Source organism: Pseudophryne corroboree, chromosome 3 (assembly GCF_028390025.1).
Source record: "Pseudophryne corroboree isolate aPseCor3 chromosome 3, aPseCor3.hap2, whole genome shotgun sequence".
In the NCBI taxonomy this organism is placed as follows: Eukaryota; Metazoa; Chordata; class Amphibia; order Anura; family Myobatrachidae; genus Pseudophryne; species Pseudophryne corroboree.
The window spans coordinates 696933916-696954078 of NC_086446.1; positions in this window are offsets into that span (position 1 = coordinate 696933916).

The following is a 20163-nucleotide window of genomic DNA, read 5'->3' on the forward strand; positions in this document are numbered from 1 at the left end:
CATATACAACGCCCTTCATCAAGCGGAGAATTTGCTTCGCGACCTACCGGTTCTGATTCAGTCAGACAACATCACCGCAGTGGCTCATGTAAACCGCCAAGGCGGCACAAGGAGCAGAGTGGCAATGGCGGAAGCCACCAGGATTTTTCATTGGGCGGAAAATCATGTAAGCGCACTGTCAGCAGTGTTCATTCCAGGAGTGGACAACTGGGAAGCAGACTTCCTCAGCAGACACGATCTACATCCAGGAGAGTGGGGACTTCATCAGGAAGTCTTCGCACAGATTGCAAGTCAGTGGGGACTGCCCCAGATAGACATGATGGCGTCCCGTCTCAACAAAAAACTACAGAGGTATTGCGCCAGGTCAAGAGACCCTCAGGCGGTGGCAGTGGACGCCCTCGTGACACCGTGGGTGTTCCAGTCGGTCTATGTGTTTCCTCCTCTTCCTCTCATACCCAAGGTGTTGAGAATAATAAGAAAAAGAGGAGTACAGACAATTCTCATTGTTCCAGATTGGCCACGAAGGACCTGGTATCCGGACCTGCAGGAAATGCTCACAGAAGGTCCGTGGCCTCTTCCTCTAAGACAGGACCTGTTACAACAGGGGCCCTGTCTGTTCCAAGACTTACCGCGGCTGCGTTTGACGGCATGGCGGTTGAATGCCGGATCCTAGCGGAAAAGGGCATTCCGGATGAGGTCATTCCTACTCTGATAAAGGCTAGGACGGACGTGACAGCTAAACATTATCACCGTATATGGCGGAAGTATGTTTCTTGGTGTGAGGCCAGGAATGCTCCTACGGAAGAATTCCATCTGGGCCGTTTTCTTCACTTCCTACAGACTGGAGTGAATTTGGGCCTAAAATTAGGCTCCATTAAGGTTCAGATTTCGGCCCTATCCATTTTCTTTCAGAAGGCATTGGCTTCTCTCCCAGAAGTACAGACTTTTGTGAAGGGAGTGCTGCATATTCAGCCTCCTTTTGTACCTCCAGTGGCACCTTGGGACCTGAGCGTGGTGTTGAGTTTCCTTAAGTCCCACTGGTTTGAACCACTTAAAACGGTGGAGTTAAAATATCTCACTTGGAAAGTGGTCATGTTGTTAGCCTTGGCTTCGGCTAGGCGAGTGTCGGAGTTGTCGGCTTTGTCTCATAAAAGCCCCTATTTAGTTTTCCATATGGATAGAGCGGAATTGCGGACCCGTCCTCAATTCTTGCCAAAGGTGGTTTCGTCTTTTCATATGAACCAACCTATTGTGGTGCCTGTGGCTACGCGAGACTTGAAGGATTCCGAGTCCCTTGATGTGGTCAGGGCTTTGAAAATTTACGTGGCCAGAATGGCTAGGGTCAGGAAAACAGAAGCACTGTTTATCCTGTATGCAGCCGACAAGGTTGGCGCTCCTGCTTCCAAGCAGACTATTGCTCGCTGGATCTGTAACACGATTCAGCAGGCTCATTCTACGGCTGGATTGCCGTTACCAAAATCAATAAAGGCCCATTCCACCAGGAAAGTGGGCTCTTCTTGGGCGGCTCGGCATTACAGCTGTGCCGAGCTGCTACTTGGTCGGGTTCAAACACTTTTACAAAATTCTACAAGTTTGATACCCTGGCTGAGGAGGACCTCATGTTTGCTCAATCGGTGCTGCAGAGTCATCTGCACTCTCCCGCCCGTTTGGTAGCTTTGGTATAATCCCCATGGTCCTCACGGAGTCCCCAGCATCCTCTAGGACGTAAGAGAAAATAAGATTTTAAACCTACCGGTAAATCTTTTTCTCCTAGTCCGTAGAGGATGCTGGGCGCCCGTCCCAAGTGCGGACTACTTCTGCAAGACTTGTATATAGTTTTTGCTTACATAAGGGTTATGTTACAGTTTTCCTCAGTCTCGGACTGATGCTGTGTTGTTTCATACTGTTCTCTGGTTCGTATATATCCCAAGTTATACAGTGTGGATGGTGTGGGCTGGTATGAATCTTGCCCTTAGATTAACTAAAATCCTTTCCTCGTACTGTCCGTCTCCTCTGGGCACAGTTTCTCTAACTGAGGTCTGGAGGAGGGGCATAGAGGGAGGAGCCAGTGCACACCCATACCTAAAGTTCTTTCTTAGTGCCCATGTCTCCTGTGGAGCCCGTCTATCCCCATGGTCCTTACGGAGTCCACAGCATCCTCTACGGACTAGGAGAAAAAGATTTACCGGTAGGTTTAAAATCTTATTTTTGTGTTTTACAAATGGTTTTACTTAAGGTATATGGTTAAACCTGAACCAGAATATTCTTCAAATGAAGAAGCACGACAGCACAATTAAGATGGACAGGACACAGCCGTTTTTGGATAACAGTATTAAATGTCGTTTTCAATGTTATTTTTTTTTAAGTATGGAATTTCACCATATTGTATCAATTCAGAATGGGGCTCTGTATGTTTTAATATCTGTTTTTGTAAATATAACTGTTTAGGAATAAATGGTTATGTGATTGATGCGGCAAACTATAATACAGAATGCCGCTCGTCACTATCCTAATTCTAAGTATATCCCAGTAGTATAGATGGCTGTCTTATTTGGCTTAATAAGGAACATCTAATGTGGAATGAATAAGCCAGTGTTAAACTAATGTCTGAATCTATGCTACAACGGAATAGAATGCAATCACATACACTAATTGGGAGAACATGATTCTAAGCACAGCCGACCGTATACGGACTGCTGACAGGAGAACAGGTAATTTATTAAAGGAAAAAGTTTGTGTATAGAATCAGACAGATATGGATTAGTGAAGAATTGCTTAATGTAGTAGATTATTTGCATTCTGTGTTAATGCTATTTATGTTGTTTTTAATAATATATTATTGGTATTGCCGCTAATTAGTTACCACTCTCATTGTAGATAGGGGATTGGGTGACTTATGATGATGGGAGGGACCACAGCACAGTTAAAAACCCAGTTTGCAGAGCAGTCGGCACAAGCTTGACGAAGGAGCAGGTAGCTCTGAAACGCGTTGCTTTGTGCCGTGCTGCTGTGGATCATTTGTGCCGCCTGTGTCCTGGACGCTTCATTGGAAACCAAACGGCGAGGAGTGTGAGGTAACTAACCGCTGCAGAGGGTTACCAAGATCCTCCTCTTCAATAGGAATCCAACTGATATCCAGGCACTGAAAAACTCACTTGCGTGCACTTTTTTCATTTTATTATCCATTTTTATGGGACTTGTTTTTGGAGTATGTTGTTGTTTTTTAAGCAATAAAAAAGGTTTTTAACAAAATCCTTTTGGTGTGGACACTCGTACCTTTGAGGAAAAGTGAAAGAAACCTTTATGGGCATGCGTGACAGAAATTTAATGTAAGTTGATTTTAAATTAAGACTTGTTCCAGTTGTGTGAAAAACAAAGAAACTGTTATGTGAACGCGGGACTGAACTAATATGTAAGTTCATGCCCAATAGCCCTATTGTGTCTATTGATTAAGTGATCTAGTATATCCGGAAGCGCAAGAAGCTGGTATCCCCCCAAGTTTTACATATCTGTTTGAGAGCGGGTGCTCTCTCTTTTTACCGGCCGCCTGCTTGCATCTGGATTGGGCGCAAAAGGAGAAGATTCTATTTCTTGTTTTTGCTATATGGTTAAATGTTTTTTTGGTTAAATGGTGTTTAAATTTGTATAATATATGTTTTTTTAAATATTTTTTTTAAAATACTTTCCTCATTACACAAACATCAATGGTACAGCATTGGGGTACAGTGGCGGTGAAAACACATGGCCATTTGGGGGTTAAAATGACTTTGGGGACAAGGTGCAGCATTGGGGTACAGTGGCGGTGAAAACACATGGCTTTAGGGGGTAAAAATCACTTTGGGCACACACAAATAAATAAAATGTGAACAATAATTTATAATACATTGGTGGACAGTGTGATAGGTGGACAGTGATTGGTGGTCAGTGTAGAAAAACATACTTGGGACAATAAAATATCCGATTTGATTGGATTTATCTGATGAGCTCTCCTGCTGCATTGCTGCTGCTGCTGCTGCTGATGCCGCTGATGGGAGTGTCCTGAGAATGCCAGTCAAACTTCTTACGCTATATCGCAGACACAAAAAAACACACCTTTTTCCATACGATTCCAGGCAATTACGATATATCACGAGTGCAGCACTAGCGACCTAGGGGATTCGATCTGACACTCACGGGAACGCGCAACGGATCGGAAACACCTCCAAAATGCCCAATTTCACCCGAAATATCGGCCCGAATACCCTAAATTGGCTGAAATCGGGCATTATCGTTCTAGTGTATGGTGCCCTTTAGATTATTGGGGTAATTCAGACCTGAGCGCTGGCCAGCGATTTTTGCAGCCCTGCGATCAGATAGTCACAACCCACCGGGGGAGTGTATTTTAGCTGTGCAAGTGTGCGAATGCATGTGTAGCAGATCTGGACAAACAGATTTTACTCAGGACTTACTCAGGCGCTGCGATCACTACAGTCTGTCCAGGACCGGAATTGACGTCAGACACCCTCCCTTCCAATGCTTGGACACGCCTGCGTTTTTCCAGATACTCCCTGAAAATGGTCCGTTGCCCCCCCCAACCCACAAACGCCCTCTTCCTGTCAATCTTCTTGTGATAGCCCGTGCGATCGCTTTTTTCGCACCATCCCATCGCTATGCATCGATCCCCGTTCCTGCGGTCCGTCGCGCCTGCGAATTGTGGTGCATACGCATGCACAGTTCGGACCTGATCGCAGGCTGTGAGAAAACGCAGCCTAGCAATCAGGTCTGAATTACCCCTAATGTCTTAAATGTTGAATTTTTAACACTGTGAACGTGATTTATGTCAAAATGGAGAAGTGGGAAGCACAAAAAATAAAATGTCAAATTTTCCTCTTGTCCACGATTCTGCACACAAGCTGTACATGTTGTTTTATGTAATTGTGTAATCACACATCCGGCAGACTAGCCCTCTGCAAGAGCAAAGTGGAAAGATAAAGGGAAATTCTCTCAGTAATGTATGTTTTTCCCCATACAGGACCAGCTCATGGGACCATCATAAATAAACTAGTAGGTGAATGACTGACTATGTCCTAGCGCCAGCTACCATTCAGGTTGGCAGGTTGTAGACAGGTGTCCTGTCATGATGGGGGCCGAGTACCATATCACCAGGCAGCAGTTCAGCCGTACAAGCTGTGCATTAATAGATATGAATAATAGTAATGTTATGGTGATTATGTGATAAAGTGATCTGTTTCTAGCTGGCATTGCAATGCCGTTACAAGGGATCTGTCACTGCAGAGATGCAATGGGTGCATGTACTTCTACAGTATACTAATTATCACTGTATTGTGTATTATTTATTACTGTACTCTATATTGTTACATGTATATTTTACTGTGTTGTATTATTTATTGCCTCTACTCTATGTTATTTAGCACTGTATTATATGTTATATCTGTATTGTAAATGATTCATTATATACTGTATATTATTTCTCACTGTATTGTATGTTATTTATTACCGTATTGTATATTATTTCTGTATTGACTATTATGTATACCTGTACTATAAATGTATTACTGTATTGTATATTATTACTGCACATTATATAACTGTACTGTATATTTATTACTTTATTATATATCATTACTGCACAATATATTTTTTATTACTGTTCTGTATAATTATTACTGTGTTATATATTACTGCACTCTATTATGTATTACTGTATTGTATATTACAGCACTCTATTATTTATTACTGTATGGTATGTTACAGCACTCTATTATGTATTACTGTATCGTATATTACAGCACTCTATTATGTATTACTGTGTTGTATATTACTCATACTTGCCTACTTTTGAAAACTAGTTTCAGGGAGATTATAGGCAGGCGCAGAATGCGCCACTGAGGAGCATGTCATGCTCCGCCCAAAAGGCACGTATAGCAGTAAGAAGAGCAACATGCTGCCAAAGCAGTTTAAATGTTGATCTGTCTGTGTACATTTTTGAAAAAACAGTAGCATACCTCCCAACTTCTCAGCCTAAGAAAAGGGGGCGTGGCTTCGTGGGAGGACCCGCGATCACAAGCCACGCCCCCGTTTCATCACTAAGGGGGCATGCCCAGCACTCTGTGAGCCGCTGGCATGCCCCCTCTCCCTCTGACTCCAGTGAATAGACGCTGTGCGCATGCCACTCTAAGCAGGGCAGCGAGAGACAGAGCCTCCCAACTGCCCCCACCGTGGGACACTGCGGCCCGCGGGTAGGACAGCGGGACAGTCCCCAAAAAACGGAACTGTCCCGCGAAAATCGGGACAGTTGGGAGGTGTGCAGTAGGTACAGTGGCGGAACTAGCGAGCGGGGGGCCCAGGTGCGACAAAATGCCCCCCCCCCCCATCCCATCCAAGTCCACTCCCTCACCCCTGGAGAGGATCTGGTAAGGGGGGCCTGCTCAGGGACAGAGAAATGGATACCTAGCAACAGTGCCGTAACTAGACATTTTAGCACTGTGTGCAAGAAACGGCATCAGAGCCCCACCCCTGCATGCAAAACAGGGGCAGTGCGCGCCATGGGCGCGCGCAAAAATACATAGTGGCGTGGCTTCGTGGGGAAGGGGTGTGGCCACAAAATAATACCAATTTATAAAACGGTGCACAGTAGTCTCCATTATTCAAATTACGCCGCACAGTAGCACCACTACACCAGGTAGAGACCCTTTTACACCTTACGGCGGACAGATTCCCCTTTTTACACCTTACGGCAGACAGCGTCCCCTTTTTACACATTACGGCAGACAGCGTCCCCCTTTTTACACATTACGGCAGACAGCATCCCCCTTTTTACACAAAACGGCAGACAGCATGCCCTTTTTACACATAGCGGCAGACAGCGTGCACTTTTTACTAGGGATGTGCATCGGAAATTTTTCGGGTTTTGGGTTTTGGTTTTGGGTTCGGTTCCGCGGCCGTGTTTTGGGTTTGAACGCGTTTTGGCAAAACCTCACCGAATTTTTTTTGTCGGATTCGGTTGTGTTTTGGATTCGGGTGTTTTTTTCAAAAAACCCTAAAAACAGCTTAAATCATAGAATTTGGGGGTCATTTTGATCCCACAGTATTATTAACCTCAATAACCATAATTTACACTAATTTCCAGTCTATTCTGAACACCTCACACCTCACAATATTATTTTTAGTCCTAAAATTTGCACCGAGGTCGCTGGATGGCTAAGCTAAGCGACCCTAGTGGCCGACACAAACACCTGGCCCATTTAGGAGTGGCACTGCAGTGTCACGCAGGATGGCCCTTCAAAAAAATACTCCCCAAACAGCACATGACGCAAAGAAAAAAAGAGGCGCAATGAGGTAGCTGTGTGACTAAGTAAAGCGACCCAAGTGGCCGACACAAACACCTGGCCCATCTAGGAGTGGCACTGCAGTGTCAGGCAGGATGGCCCTTCAAAAAAATACTCCCCAAACAGCACATGACGCAAAGAAAAAAAGAGGCGCAATGAGGTAGCTGTGTGACTAAGCTAAGCGACCCTAGTGGCCGACACAAACACCTGGCCCATCTAGGAGTGGCACTGCAGTGTCAGGCAGGATGGCCCTTCAAAGAAATACTCCCCAAACAGCACATGACGCAAAGAAAAAAAGAGGCGCAATGAGGTAGCTGTGTGACTAAGCTAAGCGACCCAAGTGGCCGACACAAACACCTGGCCCATCTAGGAGTGGCACTGCAGTGTCACGCAGGATGGCCCTTCAAAAAAATACTCCCCAAACAGCACATGACGCAAAAAAAAAAGAGGCGCAATGAGGTAGCTGTGTGACTAAGCTAAGCGACCCTAGTGGCCGACACAAACACCTGGCCCATCTAGGAGTGGCACTGCAGTGTCAGGCAGGATGGCCCTTCAAAAAAAAAATCCCCAAACAGCACATGACGCAAAGAAAAAAAGAGGCGCAATGAGGTAGCTGTGTGACTAAGCTAAGCGACCCTAGTGGCCGACAAAACACCTGGCCCATCTAGGAGTGGCACTGCAGTGTCAGGCAGGATGGCCCTTCAAAAAAATACTCCCCAAACAGCACATGACGCAAAGAAAAAAAGAGGCGCAATGAGGTAGCTGTGTGACTAAGCTCAGCGACCCAAGTGGCCGACACAAACACCTGGCCCATCTAGGAGTGGCACTGCAGTGTCAGGCAGGATGGCCCTTCAAAAAAATACTACCCAAACAGCACATGACGCAAAGAAAAAAAGAGGCGCACTTGCAGGGGGCGTGCAAATGGTGGAAGGCGCAAGCTCTTCCCGTCCAGTGTTGGGAAGGTCAGGCATCGCAACCGACACAATTGGACTCTCCTTGGGGATTTGTGATTTAGAAGAACGCACAGTTCTTTGCTGTGCTTTTGCCAGCTTAAGTATTTTCTTTTTTTCTAGCGAGAGGATGAGTGCTTCCATCCTCATGTGAAGCTGAACCACTAGCCATGAACATAGGCCAGGGCCTCAGCCGTTCCTTGCCACTCCGTGTCGTAAATGGCATATTGGCAAGTTTACGCTTCTCCTCAGACGCTTTTAATTTTGATTTTTGGGTCATTTTACTGATCTTTTGTGTTCTGGATTTTACATGCTCTGTACTATGACATTGGGCATCGGCCTTGGCAGACGACGTTGATGGCATTTCATCGTCTCGGCCATGACTAGTGGCAGCAGCTTCAGCACGAGGTGGAAGTGGATCTTGATCTTTCCCTATTTTTTTAACCTCCACATTTTTGTTCTCCATATTTTAATGCGCACAACTAAAAGCCACCACAGGTATACAATGTAGATGGATGGATAGTATAGTATTATATTACTTATGGACGACGAGTGCACTGACGACACAGAGGTAGGTACAGCCGTGGCCTACCGTACTGCTTATATATATAATATACTGTATAACGGACCTGGTGGACACTGTCAGCAGACTGCTAAACTAGTATGAAGAAAAAAAAAGCCACCACAGGTATACAATGTAGATGGATGGATAGTATAGTATTATATTACTTATGGACGACGAGTGCACTGACGACACAGAGGTAGGTACAGCCGTGGCCTACCGTACTGCCTATATATATAATATACTGTATAACGGACCTGGTGGACACTGTCAGCAGACTGCTAAACTAGTATGAAGAAAAAAAAAGCCACCACAGGTATACAATGTAGATGGATGGATAGTATAGTATTATATTACTTATGGACGACGAGTGCACTGACGACACAGAGGTAGGTACAGCCGTGGCCTACCGTACTGCTTATATATATAATATACTGTATAACGGACCTGGTGGACACTGTCAGCAGACTGCTAAACTAGTATGAAGAAAAAAAAAGCCACCACAGGTATACAATGTAGATGGATGGATGGATAGTATAGTATTATATTACTTTTGGACGACAAGTGCACTGACGACACAGAGGTAGGTACAGTCGTGGCCTACCGTACTGCTTATATATATATAATATACTGTATAATATAATAACGGACCTGGTGGACACTGTCAGCAGACTGCTAAACTAGTATGAAGGAAAAAAAAGCCACCACAGGTATACAATGTAGATGGATAGTATAGTATTATATTACTTATGGACGACGAGTGCACTGACGACACAGAGGTAGGTACAGCCGTGGCCTACCGTACTGCTTATATATATATAATATACTGTATAATATAATAACGGACCTGGTGGACACTGTCAGCAGACTGCTAAACTAGTATGAAGGAAAAAAAAGCCACCACAGGTATACAATGTAGATGGCTGTATAGGATAGTATTATATTACTTATGGACGACGAGTGCACTGACGACACAGAGGTAGGTACAGCCGTGGCCTACCGTACTGCTTATATATATAATATACTGTATAACGGACCTGGTGGACACTGTCAGCAGACTGCTAAACTAGTATGGAAAAAAAAAAGCCACCACAGGTATACAATGTAGATGGATGGATAGTATAGTATTATATTACTTATGGACGACGAGTGCACTGACGACACAGAGGTAGGTACAGCCGTGGCCTACCGTACTGCTTATATATATATAATATACTGTATAATATAATAACGGACCTGGTGGACACTGTCAGCAGACTGCTAAACTAGTATGAAGAAAAAAAAAGCCACCACAGGTATACAATGTAGATGGATGGATAGTATAGTATTATATTACTTATGGACGACGAGTGCACTGACGACACAGAGGTAGGTACAGCCGTGGCCTACCGTACAGCTCATATATATATAATATACTGTATAATATAATAACGGACCTGGTGGACACTGTCAGCAGACTGCTAAACTAGTATGAAGAAAAAGAAAGCCACCACAGGTATACAATGTAGATGGATGGATAGGATAGTATTATATTACTTATGGACGACGAGTGCACTGACGACACAGAGGTAGGTACAGCCGTGGCCTACCGTACTGCTTATATATATAATATACTGTATAACGGACCTGGTGGACACTGTCAGCAGACTGCTAAACTAGTATGAAGAAAAAAAAAGCCACCACAGGTATACAATGTAGATGGATGGATAGTATAGTATTATATTACTTATGGACGACGAGTGCACTGACGACACAGAGGTAGGTACAGCCGTTGCCTACCGTACTGCTTATATATATATAATATACTGTATAATATAATAACGGACATGGTGGACACTGTCAGCAGACTGCTAAACTAGTATGAAGGAAAAAAAAGCCACCACAGGTATACAATGTAGATGGATGGATAGGATAGTATTATATTACTTATGGACGACGAGTGCACTGACGACACAGAGGTAGGTACAGCCGTGGCCTACCGTACTGCTTATATATATAATATACTGTATAACGGACCTGGTGGACACTGTCAGCAAACTGCTAAACTAGTATGAAGAAAAAAGAAGCCACCACAGGTATACAATGTAGATGGATGGATAGTATAGTATTATATTATTTATGGACGACGAGTGCACTGACGACACAGAGGTAGGTACAGCCGTGGCCTACCGTACTGCTTATATATATATAATATACTGTATAATATAATAACGGACCTGGTGGACACTGTCAGCAGACTGCTAAACTAGTATGAAGAAAAAAAAAGCCACCACAGGTATACAATGTAGATGGATGGATAGTATAGTATTATATTACTTATGGACGACGAGTGCACTGACGACACAGAGGTAGGTACAGCCGTGGCCTACCGTACTGCTTATATATATATAATATACTGTATAATATAATAACGGACCTGGTGGACACTGTCAGCAGACTGCTAAACTAGTATGAAGGAAAAAAAAGCCACCACAGGTATACAATGTAGATGGATGGATAGGATAGTATTATATTACTTATGGACGACGAGTGCACTGACGACACTGAGGTAGGTACAGCCGTGGCCTACCGTACTGCTTATATATATATAATATACTGTATAATATAATAACGGACCTGGTGGGCACTGTCAGCAGACTGCTAAACTAGTATGAAGAAAAAAAAAGCCACCACAGGTATACAATGTAGATGGATGGATAGTATAGTATTATATTACTTATGGACGACGAGTGCACTGACGACACAGAGGTAGGTACAGCCGTGGCCTACCGTACAGCTCATATATATATAATATACTGTATAATATAATAACGGACCTGGTGGACACTGTCAGCAGACTGCTAAACTAGTATGAAGAAAAAGAAAGCCACCACAGGTATACAATGTAGATGGATGGATAGGATAGTATTATATTACTTATGGACGACGAGTGCACTGACGACACAGAGGTAGGTACAGCCGTGGCCTACCGTACTGCTTATATATATAATATACTGTATAACGGACCTGGTGGACACTGTCAGCAGACTGCTAAACTAGTATGAAGAAAAAAAAAGCCACCACAGGTATACAATGTAGATGGATGGATAGTATAGTATTATATTACTTATGGACGACGAGTGCACTGACGACACAGAGGTAGGTACAGCCGTGGCCTACCGTACTGCTTATATATATATAATATACTGTAAAATATAATAACAGACCTGGTGGACACTGTCAGCAGACTGCTAAACTAGTATGAAGAAAAAAAAAAGCCACCACAGGTATACAATGTAGATGGATGGATAGTATAGTATTATATTACTTATGGACGACGAGTGCACTGACGACACAGAGGTAGGTACAGCCGTGGCCTACCGTACTGCTTATATATATAATATACTGTATAACGGACCTGGTGGACACTGTCAGCAAACTGCTAAACTAGTATGAAGAAAAAAAAAGCCACCACAGGTATACAATGTAGATGGATGGATAGTATAGTATTATATTATTTATGGACGACGAGTGCACTGACGACACAGAGGTAGGTACAGCCGTGGCCTACCGTACTGCTTATATATATATAATATACTGTATAATATAATAACGGACCTGGTGGACACTGTCAGCAGACTGCTAAACTAGTATGAAGAAAAAAAAAGCCACCACAGGTATACAATGTAGATGGATGGATAGTATAGTATTATATTACTTATGGACGACGAGTGCACTGACGACACAGAGGTAGGTACAGCCGTGGCCTACCGTACTGCTTATATATATATAATATACTGTATAATATAATAACGGACCTGGTGGACACTGTCAGCAGACTGCTAAACTAGTATGAAGGGAAAAAAAGCCACCACAGGTATACAATGTAGATGGATGGATAGGATAGTATTATATTACTTATGGACGACGAGTGCACTGACGACACTGAGGTAGGTACAGCCGTGGCCTACCGTACTGCTTATATATATATAATATACTGTATAATATAATAACGGACCTGGTGGGCACTGTCAGCAGACTGCTAAACTAGTATGAAGAAAAAAAAAGCCACCACAGGTATACAATGTAGATGGATGGATAGGATAGTATTATATTACTTATGGACGACGAGTGCACTGATGACACAGAGGTAGGTACAGCCGTGGCCTACCGTACTGCTTATATATATAATATACTGTATAACGGACCTGGTGGACACTGTCAGCAGACTGCTAAACTAGTATGAAGAAAAAAAAAGCCACCACAGGTATACAATGTAGATGGATGGATAGTATAGTATTATATTACTTATGGACGACGAGTGCACTGACGACACAGAGGTAGGTACAGCCGTGGCCTACCGTACTGCTTATATATATATAATATACTGTATAATATAATAACAGACCTGGTGGACACTGTCAGCAGACTGCTAAACTAGTATGAAGAAAAAAAAAGCCACCACAGGTATACAATGTAGATGGATGGATAGTATAGTATTATATTACTTATGGACGACGAGTGCACTGACGACACAGAGGTAGGTACAGCCGTGGCCTACCGTACTGCTTATATATATATAATATACTGTATAATATAATAACGGACCTGATGGACACTGTCAGCAGACTGCTAAACTAGTATGAAGAAAAAAAAAGCCACCACAGGTATACAATGTAGATGGATGGATAGGATAGTATTATATTACTTATGGACGACGAGTGCACTGACGACACAGAGGTAGGTACAGCCGTGGCCTACTGTACTGCTTATATATATAATATACTGTATAACGGACCTGGTGGACACTGTCAGCAGATTGCTAAACTAGTATGAAGAAAAAAAAAGCCACCACAGGTATACAATGTAGATGGATGGATGGATAGTATAGTATTATATTACTTTTGGACGACAAGTGCACTGACGACACAGAGGTAGGTACAGTCGTGGCCTACCGTACTGCTTATATATATATATATAATATACTGTATAATATAATAACGGACCTGGTGGACACTGTCAGCAGACTGCTAAACTAGTATGAAGGAAAAAAAAGCCACCACAGGTATACAATGTAGATGGATAGTATAGTATTATATTACTTATGGACGACGAGTGCACTGACGACACAGAGGTAGGTACAGCCGTGGCCTACCGTACTGCTTATATATATATAATATACTGTATAATATAATAACGGACCTGGTGGACACTGTCAGCAGACTGCTAAACTAGTATGAAGAAAAAAAAAGCCACCACAGGTATACAATGTAGATGGCTGTATAGGATAGTATTATATTACTTATGGACGACGAGTGCACTGACGACACAGAGGTAGGTACAGCCGTGGCCTACCGTACTGCTTATATATATAATATACTGTATAACGGACCTGGTGGACAATGTCAGCAGACTGCTAAACTAGTATGAAAAAAAAAAAGCCACCACAGGTATACAATGTAGATGGATGGATAGTATAGTATTATATTACTTATGGACGACGAGTGCACTGACGACACAGAGGTAGGTACAGTCGTGGCCTACCGTACTGCTTATATATATATAATATACTGTATAATATAATAACGGACCTGGTGGACACTGTCAGCAGACTGCTAAACTAGTATGAAGAAAAAAAAAAGCCACCACAGGTATACAATGTAGATGGATGGATAGTATAGTATTATATTACTTATGGACGACGAGTGCACTGACGACACAGAGGTAGGTACAGCCGTGGCCTACCGTACTGCTTATATATATATAATATACTGTATAATATAATAACGGACCTGGTGGACACTGTCAGCAGACTGCTAAACTAGTATGAAGAAAAAGAAAGCCACCACAGGTATACAATGTAGATGGATGGATAGGATAGTATTATATTACTTATGGACGACGAGTGCACTGACGACACAGAGGTAGGTACAGCCGTGGCCTACCGTACTGCTTATATATATAATATACTGTATAACGGACCTGGTGGACACTGTCAGCAGACTGCTAAACTAGTATGAAGAAAAAAAAAGCCACCACAGGTATACAATGTAGATGGATGGATAGTATAGTATTATATTACTTATGGACGACGAGTGCACTGACGACACAGAGGTAGGTACAGCCGTGGCCTACCGTGCTGCTTATATATATATAATATACTGTAAAATATAATAACAGACCTGGTGGACACTGTCAGCAGACTGCTAGACTAGTATGAAGAAAAAAAAAAGCCACCACAGGTATACAATGTAGATAGATGGATAGTATAGTATTATATTACTTATGGACGACGAGTGCACTGACGACACAGAGGTAGGTACAGCCGTGGCCTACCGTACTGCTTATATATATATATAATATACTGTATAATATAATAACGGACCTGGTGGACACTGTCAGAAGACTGCTAAACTAGTATGAAGAAAAAAAAAAGCCACCACAGGTATACAATGTAGATGGATGGATAGTATAGTATTATATTACTTATGGACGACGAGTGCACTGACGACACAGAGGTAGGTACAGCCGTGGCCTACCGTACTGCTTATATATATAATATACTGTATAACGGACCTGGTGGACACTGTCAGCAAACTGCTAAGCTAGTATGAAGAAAAAAAAAGCCACCACAGGTTTACAATGTAGATGGATGGATAGTATAGTATTATATTATTTATGGACGACGAGTGCACTGACGACACAGAGGTAGGTACAGCCGTGGCCTACCGTACTGCTTATATATATATAATATACTGTATAATATAATAACGGACCTGGTGGACACTGTCAGCAGACTGCTAAACTAGTATGAAGAAAAAAAAAGCCACCACAGGTATACAATGTAGATGGATGGATAGTATAGTATTATATTACTTATGGACGACGAGTGCACTGACGACACAGAGGTAGGTACAGCCGTGGCCTACCGTACTGCTTATATATATATAATATACTGTATAATATAATAACGGACCTGGTGGACACTGTCAGCAGACTGCTAAACTAGTATGAAGGAAAAAAAAGCCACCACAGGTATACAATGTAGATGGATGGATAGGATAGTATTAGGGCCCTCATTCCGAGTCGTTCGCTCGTTCTTTTTTTTCGCATCGCAGTGAAAATCAGCTTAGAGCGCATGCGCAATGTTCGCACTGCGACTGCGCTAAGTAATTCTGCTATGAAGAAAGGATTTTTACTCACGGCTTTTTGTTCGCACCGGCGAACGTAGTGTGATTGACAGGAAATGGGTGTTACTGGGCGGAAACACAGCGTTTTATGGGCGTGTGGCTGAAAACGCTACCGTTTCCGGAAAAAATGCAGGAGTGGCCGGAGAAACGGGGGAGTGTCTGGGCGAACGCTGGGAGTGTTTGTGACGTCAAACCAGGAACGACAAGCACTGAACTGATCGCACAGGCAGAGTAAGTCTGGAGCTACTCTAAAACTGCTAAGTTTTTTTTGTTCGCAATATTGCGTAAACTTCGTTCGCACTTTTAAGATGCTAAGATACACTCCCAGTAGGCGTAGACTAAGCGTGTGTAACTCTGCTAAATTCGCCTTGCGACCGATCAACTCGGAATGAGGGCCTATATTACTTATGGACGACGAGTGCACTGACGACACTGAGGTAGGTACAGCCGTGGCCTACCGTACTGCTTATATATATAATATACTGTATAGCGGACCTGGTGGGCACTGTCAGCAGACTGCTAAACTAGTATGAAGAAAAAAAAAGCCACCACAGGTATACAATGTAGATGGATGTATAGTATAGTATTATATTACTTATGGACGACGAGTGCACTGACAACACAGAGGTAGGTACAGCCGTGGCCTACCGTACTGCTTATATATATATAATATACTGTATAATATAATAACGGACCTGGTGGACACTGTCAGCAGACTGCTAAACTAGTATGAAGAAAAAAAAAGCCACCACAGACAGGAGTGTTTTTCAGGCAGACAAACGTATACTGGACTGGTGGTCACTGTCAGCAAAACTGTGCACTGTACTCCTGCTATAACTGCTCCCCAGTCCCCACAATTAGGCAGTGTGAGCAGTGCACTCAGCACAGATATATCATGCAGCAGTGCAGCACACTGAGTGAGCACAGATATGGTGGAGCGTTTTTTTCAGACAGAGAAACAAACAAAGGATTAAACTCACTGGTGGTATAATCAAAACCCTGCACTGTACTCCCTAACAGCTGCTCCCCGTCCCCAATCCTCCCCACAATTATAAGTAAGTCACTCAGTCTTTATACTCAGTCTTTTTCTACTATAACGGAGAGGACGCCAGCCACGTCCTCTCCCTATCAATCTCAATGCACGTGTGAAAATGGCGGCGACGCGCGGCTCCTTATATAGAATCCGAATCTCGCGAGAATCCGACAGCGGGATGATGACGTTCGGGCGCGCTCGGGTTAACCGAGCAAGGCGGGAGGATCCGAGTCGCTCGGACCCGTGAAAAAAAAGGTGAAGTTCGGGCGGGTTCGGATCCCGAGGATCCGTACCCGCTCATCACTACTTTTTACACATAACGGCAGACAGCATCCCCTTTTTACACATAACGGCAGACAGCGTGCCCTTGTTACACATAGCGGCAGACAGCGTACACTTTTTACACATAACGGCAGACAGCGTCCCCTTTTTACACATAGCGGCAGACAGCGTGCCCTTGTTACACATAGCGGCAGACAGAGTACACTTTTTACACATAATGACAGACAGCGTGCCCTTTTTACACATAACGGCAGACAGCGTGCCCTTGTTACACATTACGGCAGACAGCGTCCCCTTTTTACACATTACGGCAGACAGCGTGCCCTTGTTACACATTGCGGCAGACAGCGTCCCCTTTTTAGACATCACGGCAGGCAGATTCCCCCTTTTTACACATTACGTCAGGCAGATTGCCCCTTTTTTACACATTACGGCAGGCAGTCCACCTGTTTGCACATGAAGAAAGAAAGAAAGAAAGAATGAACGAAAGAAATAATGAATTATACTTACCCTCTCCACAGGCTCCTCGGTGCAGCTTCTCGGGCAGGAGAGAAGTAGGAGGAGGAGGGTGGAGGAGGGAGCCGCTGCAGCGCTGTGTTATTGGTGGAGGCGCTGCTGCTGCTGTCCCTCTGCTTCTCTATAGGCTGTTCTCCGCCGCTGTGAATGCTGGGATGCGCTTCACAGCGGCGGAAGACAGCCTATAGTGAAGCAGAGGGACAGCAGCAGCAGCGCCTCAACCAATGAAACAGCGCTGCTGCGGCTCCCTCCTCCACCTCCCTCCTCCTCCTTCTCCCCCCCCCCCCCCTCCCCCTGTGCCGCTGCGCTGTTCTTTTCTCCTGTCTGGGCGGCAGTTTGACTCATTACATGCTTTGGGCCCCTGGACAGAGGCAGGCCACAGTGCAACGCACTGGTTGCACTGGCGGTAGTTCCGCCTGTGAGTAGGTATGTTTAATTTGTTGTGGGGGCATCGGGCGAGGTTAGTGCAATCATTATGAGTGGAGTGCAGGACCATCTGATATAAATAATAAGAATTTACTTACCGATAATTCTATTTCTCGTAGTCCGTAGTGGATGCTGGGGACTCCGTAAGGACCATGGGGAATAGCGGCTCCGCAGGAGACTGGGCACATCTAAAGAAAGCTTTAGGACTATCTGGTGTGCACTGGCTCCTCCCCCCATGACCCTCCTCCAAGCCTCAGTTAGGATACTGTGCCCGGACGAGCGTACACAATAAGGAAGGATTTTGAATCCCGGGTAAGACTCATACCAGCCACACCAATCACACTGTACAACTTGTGATCTGAACCCAGTTAACAGCATGATAACAGAGGAGCCTCTAGAAAAGATGGCTCACTACAGCAATAACCCGATTTTTTGGTAACAATAACTATGTACCAGTATTGCAGACAATCCGCACTTGGGATGGGCGCCCAGCATCCACTACGGACTACGAGAAATAGAATTATCGGTAAGTAAATTCTTATTTTCTCTAACGTCCTAAGTGGATGCTGGGGACTCCGTAAGGACCATGAGGATTATACCAAAGCTCCCAAACGGGCGGGAGAGTGCGGATGACTCTGCAGCACCAAATGAGAGAACTCCAGGTCCTCCTCAGCCAGGGTATCAATTTTGTAGAATTTTACAAACGTATTTGCTCCTGACCAAGTAGCTGCTCGGCAAAGTTGTAAAGCCGAGACCCCTCGGGCAGCCGCCCAAGATGAGCCCACCTTCCTTGTGGGGTGGGCATTTACAGATTTTTGGCTGTGGCAGGCCTGCCACAGAATGTGCAAGCTGAATTGTACTACAAATCCAACGAGCAATAGTCTGCTTAGAAGCAGGAGCACCCAGCTTGTTGGGTGCATACAGGATAAACAGCGAGTCAGTTTTCCTGACTCCAGCCGTCCTGGAAACATATATTTTCAGGGCCCTGACAACGTCTAGCAACTTGGAGTCCTCCAAGTCCCTAGTAGCCGCAGGCACCACAATAGGTTGGTTCAGGTGAAACGCTGAAACCACCTTAGGGAGAAACTGAGGACGAGTCCTCAATTCCGCCCTGTCCGAATGGAAAATCAGATAAGGGCTTTTACAGGATAAAGCCGCCAATTCTGACACGCGCCTGGTCCAGGCCAGGGCCAACAGCATGACCACTTTCCATGTGAGGTATCTTAACTCCACAGATTTAAGTGGTTCAAACCAATGTGACTTTTGGAACCCAAAAACTACATTGAGATCCCAAAGTGCCACTGGAGGCACAAAAGGAGGCTGTATATGCAGTACCCCTTTTACAAACGTCTGAACTTCAGGGACTGAAGCTAGTTCTTTTTGGAAGAAAATTGACAGGCCGAAATTTGAACCTTAATGGACCCCAATTTCAGGCCCATAGACACTCCTGTTTGCAGGAAATGTAGGAATCGACCCAGTTGAATTTCCTCCGTCGGGCCTTACTGGCCTCGCACCACGCAACATATTTTCGCCAAATGCGGTGATAATGTTTTGCGGTTACATCCTTCCTGGCTTTGATCAGGATAGGGATGACTTCATCCGGAATGCCTTTTTTCCTTCAGGATCCGGCGTTCAACCGCCATGCCGTCAAACGCAGCCGCGGTAAGTCTTGGAACAGACAGGGTCCTTGCTGGAGCAGGTCCCTTCTTAGAGGTAGAGGCCACGGATCCTCCGTGAGCATCTCTTGAAGTTCCGGTTACCAAGTCCTTCTTGGCCAATCCGGAGCCACGAATATAGTGCTTACTCCTCTCCATCTTATCAATCTCAGTACCTTGGGTATGAGAGGCAGAGGAGGGAACACATACACTGACTGGTACACCCACGGTGTTACCAGAGC